This window comes from Cryptomeria japonica, unplaced genomic scaffold (assembly GCF_030272615.1).
Source record: "Cryptomeria japonica unplaced genomic scaffold, Sugi_1.0 HiC_scaffold_998, whole genome shotgun sequence".
NCBI lineage: Eukaryota > Viridiplantae > Streptophyta > Pinopsida > Cupressales > Cupressaceae > Cryptomeria > Cryptomeria japonica.
Genome location: NW_026729671.1, coordinates 977 through 7,500, shown reverse-complemented (window position 1 = coordinate 7,500; position 6,524 = coordinate 977).

Sequence of the window (6,524 nt, the reverse complement as noted above, 5' to 3'; positions counted from 1 at the left end):
ACGATTTACCCCAACAATCATCGTGCCACTCTTCGCAGAGAGGTGATAGACGCCAACGAGCCCGCGCATAGCAATCGAGGTGTAAAAAGGGCGTTGAAGGCAGGAAGCCTGGACGAAAGAGGCTACGAGGTCACCTCGAAGCGGTCTAAGAATCGGGCGCACTTGGGGCGACTACCAGTGCCAACCCCTTATCCCGCGGTGCGTCCGACACACAGAAATTTCCAAGGCGGCCAAGGAGCCTCCCCGCATAGCAATCGGGGTGTGAGGTTACGGATGCAGCATTGATAGCAATCGAGGTGTGAGGCGAAGGATGCAGAAGTGAGAGCCGAGGGATGTAGCAGAGATAGCAATCGGGGTGTGTGATGCAGAAGAGATAGCAATCGAGGTGTGCGGTGGGAAGGGCCCAGCAGCCAGAATGCATGAAGCGACGGATGAAGCAGTGATGACAACCGGGCTGTGAGGAGAGGAGGGATGCAGCCAAGAAAGCAATCAGGGCTCGAGGCAAGGGATGCATCAAGGATAGCAATCATGTTGTGAGGCGAGATTCCAAAGGCTAAACGTGAGAGGCTGCAGGGTCGACTCAGAGAGGTCTATGCATGTGAGAGGCTGAAAGCAAGGTCGACTCGGAGCGGTCTATGCATCGGGCGCGCTTGGGGCGACTACCAGTGCCAACCCCTTATCCCGCGACGCGTCCGACAAAGAGAACGTTCCAAGGCGGCAGAGGAGGTTACCAGCCGAAGGATGCAGTAGCAATAACAGGTATAGTTCCGCGGCGGCCGAGAAGACTCACCGCATAGGAATCGGGATGCGAGGCGAGGGATGCGGCGGGAAGGCCCCGACGGCTAAACGGAAGAGGCTGCAGGGCCGCCTCGGAATGGTCCAAGCATCGGATGCGATTGGGACGACTACCAGTGCCAACCCCTTATCCCGCGATGCGTCCGATACACAGATAGTTCCAAGGCGGCCGAGGAGCCTCACCGCATATCAATCGGGGTGCGAGGCGAGGGATGGGGCGGGAAGGCCCCAACGGCTAGACGGAAGAGGCTTCAGGGCCACCTCGGAATGGTCCAAGCATCGGACGCGCTTGGGGCGACTGCCAGTGCCAACCCCTTATCCCGCGATGCGTCCGATACACAGATGGTTCCAAGGCGGCCGAGGAGCCTCACCGCATAGCAATCGGGGGTGCGAGGCGAGGGATGGGGCGGGAAGGCCCCAACGGCTAGACGGAAGAGGCTTCAGGGCCGCCTAGGAATGGTCCAAGCATCGGACACGCTTGGGGCGACTACCAGTGACAGCCCCCTATCCCGCGATGCGTCCGATACGAAGATGGTTCCAAGGCGGCCGAGGAGCCTCACCGCATAGCAATCGGGGTGCGAGGTGGGGGATGCGGCGAGATGGCCCCAACGGCTAGACGGAAGAGGCCACAGGGCCGCGTCGGAATAGTCCAAGCATCGGACGCGCTTGGGGCGACTACCAGTGACAACCCCTTATCCCGCGATGCGTCCGATACGAAGATAGTTCCAAGGCGGCCGAGGAGCCTCACCGCATAGCAATCGGGGTGCGAGGTGGGGGATGCGGCGAGATGGCCCCAACGGCTAGACGGAAGAGGCTGCAGGGCCGCCTCGGAATAGTCCAAGCATCGGACGCGCTTGGGGCCACTACCAGTGACAACCCCTTATCCCGCGATGCGTCCGATACGAAGATAGTTCCAAGGCGGCCGAAGAGCCTCACCGCATAGCAATCGGGGTGCGAGGTGGGGGATGCGGCGAGATGGCCCCAACGGCTAGACGGAAGAGGCCACAGGGCCGCCTCGGAATAGTCCAAGCATCGGACGCGCTTGGGGCGACTACCAGTGACAACCCCTTATCCCGCGATGCGTCCGATACGAAGATAGTTCCCAGGCGGCCGAGGAGCCTCACCGCATAGCAATCGGGGTGCGAGGCGAGGGATGCGGCGAGATGGCCCCAAAGGCTAGACGGAAGAGGCTGCAGGGCTGCCTCGGAATAGTCCAAGCATCGGACGCGCTTGGGGCGACTACCACTGCCAACCCCTTATCCCGCGATGCGTCCGATACACAGATAGTTCCGAGGCGGCCGAGGATGGTGGGGGATGCAGCGAGATGGCCCCAACGGCTAGACGGAAGAGGCTGCAGGGCCGCCTCGGAATAGTCCAAGCATCGGACGCGCTTGGGGCGACTACCAGTGACAACCCCTTATCCCGCGATGCGTCCGATACACAGATAGTTCCGAGGCGGCCAAGGAGCCTCACCGCATAGCAATCGTGGTGCGAGGTGGGGGATGCGGCGAGATGGCCCCAACGGCTAGACGGAAGAGGCTGCAGGGCCGCCTCGGAATGGTCCAAGCATCGGATGCGCTTGGGGCGACTACCACTGCCAACCCCTTATCCCGCGATGCGTCCGATACACAGATAGTTCCAAGGCGGCCGAGGAGCCTCACAGCATAGCAATCAGGGTGCGAGGCGAGGGATGCGGCGAGAAAGCCCCAACGGCTAGAGGGAAGAGGCTTCAGGTCCGCCTCGGAATGGTCCAAGCATCGGACGCGCTTGGGGCGACTACCAGTGACAACCCCTTATCCCGCGACGCGTCCGATACACAGATAGTTCCAAGGCGGCCGAGGAGCCTCACCGCATAGCAATCGGGGTGCGAGGCGAGGGATGCGGCGAGAAGGACCCAACGGCTACACGGAAGAGGCTTCGGGGCCGCCTCGGAATGGTCCAAGCATCGGACGCGCTTGGGGCGACTACCAGTGACAACCCCTTATCCCAGATAGTTCCAAGGCGGCCGAGGAGCCTCACCGCATAGCAATCGGGGTGCGAGGCGAGGGATGCGGCGAGAACGACCCAACGGCTACACGGAAGAGGCTTCGGGGCCGCCTCGGAATGGTCCAAGCATCGGACGCGCTTGGGGCGACTACCAGTGACAACCCCTTATCCCGCGACGCGTCCGATACACAGATAGTTCCAAGGCGGCCGAGGAGCCTCACCGCATAGCAATCGGGGTGCGAGGCGAGGGATGCGGCGAGAAGGACCCAACGGCTAGACGGAAGAGGCTTCGGGTCCGCCTCGGAATGGTCCAAGCATCGGACGCGCTTGGGGCGACTACCAGTGACAACCCCTTATCCCGCGACGCGTCCGATACACAGATAGTTCCAAGGCGGCCGAGGAGCCTCACCGCATAGCAATCGGGGTGCGAGGCGAGGGATGCGGCGAGAAGGACCCAACGGCTAGACGGAAGAGGCTTCGGGTCCGCCTCGGAATGGTCCAAGCATCGGACGCGCTTGGGGCGACTACCAGTGACAACCCCTTATCCCGCGACGCGTCCGATACACAGATAGTTCCAAGGCGGCCGAGGAGCCTCACCGCATAGCAATCGGGGTGCGAGGCGAGGGATGCGGCGAGAAGGACCCAACGGCTAGACGGAAGAGGCTTCGGGTCCGCCTCGGAATGGTCCAAGCATCGGACGCGCTTGGGGCGACTACCAGTGACAACCCCTTATCCCGCGACGCGTCCGATACACAGATAGTTCCGAGGCGGCCGAGGAGCCTCACCGCATAGCAATCGGGGTGCGAGGCGAAGGATGCGGCGAGAAGGACCCAACGGCTAGACGGAAGAGGCTTCGGGTCCGCCTCGGAATGGTCCAAGCATCGGACGCGCTTGGGGCGACTACCAGTGACAACCCCTTATCCCGCGACGCGTCCGATACACAGATAGTTCCAAGGCGGCCGAGGAGCCTCACCGCATAGCAATCGGGGTGCGAGGCGAGGGATGCGGCGAGAAGGACCCAACGGCTAGACGGAAGAGGCTTCAGGGCCGCCTCGGAATGGTCCAAGCATCGAACGCGCTTGGGGCGACTACCAGTGACAACCCCTTATCCCGCGACGCGTCCGATACACAGATAGTTCCGAGGCGGCCGAGGAGCCTCACCGCATAGCAATCGGGGTGCGAGGCGAGGGATGCGGCGAGAAGGACCCAACGGCTAGACGGAAGAGGCTTCAGGGCCGCCTCGGAATGGTCCAAGCATCGGACGCGCTTGGGGCGACTACCAGTGACAACCCCTTATCCCGCGACGCGTCCGATACACAGATAGTTCCGAGGCGGCCGAGGAGCCTCACCGCATAGCAATCGGGGTGCGAGGCGAGGGATGCGGCGAGAAGGACCCAACGGCTAGACGGAAGAGGCTTCAGGGCCGCCTCGGAATGGTCCAAGCATCGGACGCGCTTGGGGCGACTACCAATGACAACCCCTTATCCCGCGACGCGTCCGATACACAGATAGTTCCGAGGCGGCCGAGGAGCCTCACCGCATAGCAATCGGGGTGCGAGGCGAGGGATGCGGCGAGAAGGACCCAACGGCTAGACGGAAGAGGCTTCAGGGCCGCCTCGGAATGGTCCAAGCATCGGACGCGCTTGGGGCGACTACCAGTGACAACCCCTTATCCCGCGACGCGTCCAATACACAGATAGTTCCGAGGCGGCCGAGGAGCCTCACCGCATAGCAATCGGGGTGCGAGGCGAGGGATGCGGCGAGAAGGACCCAACGGCTAGACGGAAGAGGCTTCAGGGCCGCCTCGGAATGGTCCAAGCATCGGACGCGCTTGGGGCGACTACCGTTGCCAACCCCTTATCCCGCGATGCGTCTGATACACAGATAGTTCCGAGGCGGCCGAGGAGCCTCACCGCATAGCAATCGGGTTGCGAGGCAGATTATTGGGAAGGGAACCCCCTGGGATGCGGCTCAAGCAGTGCCCAAAGGGACTGGAATGCGGAATCACATCGAGAGACCCAAATGCTATACGAGGGCTCAAATCGAATTATCGATTTGGCCACGACATGGACGCATCGGAACGACTACCTTTGCCGAACCACTCGCAATTGCATCCATACCGAAACCAATAGACATTTCCGTTAGAGCCCTCGCATAGCATTCGGGAATCTCGCATGCCCCTCTAAATCGACCAATGCTGGCGCTCAATGAAAATCCGAGCGCTACCACCGTTCGAGCGCCAGCATTGGTCGAGTTAGAGGGGCACGGGGGAGAATGCTCCAGTCAACACCTCCCCTATATAAGTTATTTGTCCGATTCTCGCACAACCGTAGTCTGCCTCGTCGAATCAAACAACGGTCCCAGATTCCGACTTCCGTTCCGTAGAGACCCAAAAGCTAGATGGAGGCTCGCAAGAAAGAGAGTCGGCGCATAGCAATCGGGTTTCTCGAACGTTTAGGGACCGAGCTCACTTGCGGATAGGGCAAAATCCGCCAAGCAACCCAAAAGCTAGACGGGGGCTCGAATCGAATCGCCTAGGCGGCCACAACAACGACGTGTTGGATCGACTACCAGTGCCAAACCATTCAGCAAGACTAGTCTGTGTCGAGGCCGGATAGAGATTCTCAGAGAGCGCCCGCATAGCATTTAGGAGACCTGCCGCGTCCCTCACACTCGACAAATGGTGGTGCACGTTTATAAATCCGAGCGATCCCAACCCTTTCAAGCACCAACATCGGTCGAGATAGAGGGGCACGGAGGGGGCTGCGTGAGACAACACAGTCCCCTATATAAGTTATTTGTCCGATTCTCACACATCCGAAGAATGGTCATCAAATCGGACAACAGCCCAAACTTCCGACTTCCGTCCCAGAAAGCCCAAGAGCTATCTAAAACGTTCATGGCCGGAACTCGATCGCGGCTATACCAGTCCGCCAAGCAACCCAAAAGCTAGACTGGAGCTCTAGTCGAATCACCTCTGTGGCCATTGCAAGGACGTGTTGGAGCGACTACCATTGCCGAACCATTCCGCAGGTCGAGTCCATACCAAGGCCGCATAGAGATTCACGATGAGCTCCTGCATAGCAATCAGGAGACTTGCCGTGTCCATCACAATCGATAAATCCTGGTGCAAGATTTTTGCATCCGAGCGCTCCAACCAGTCGAGCACCAGCATCAATCGACATAAACGGGCACGGGGGGAGGATGCTCGAGAACACTACCTCCCCTATATAAGTTATTTGTCCGATTCTCAAGCAGCCGAAGTCTGGTCATCGAATCGGGTCAAAGACCACAACTTCCGACTTTACCCACAATGCAAGTCATCGAATCGAACATCGGCCCCCGAGTCGGACTCCATGCGTATGTCAGGTCATCGGACCCAAATTCCGCCTTCCTGCGCATGGCGGGCCATCAATATCAACTCGGTCATCGGACCCAAACTCCGCCTTTTTGCGTATGGCACGCCTTCAAATCGGTCATCGGACCCAAATTCCGCCTTCCTGTGCATGGCGGGCCATCAACATCAACTCGGTCATCGGACCCAAATTCCGCCTTTCTGCGCATGGCACGCCATCAACTCGGTCATCGGACCCAAATTCCGCCTTCCTGCGCATGGCAGGTCATCGGACACAAATTCAGACCTCGCCAATATGCCTACGTATCGAATCGGTCATCGGACCCAACTTCCGACTTCATCCATACTGTAGGGTCTTTGAGGTTGGCGCGGTGCGCTCAACCCAGGG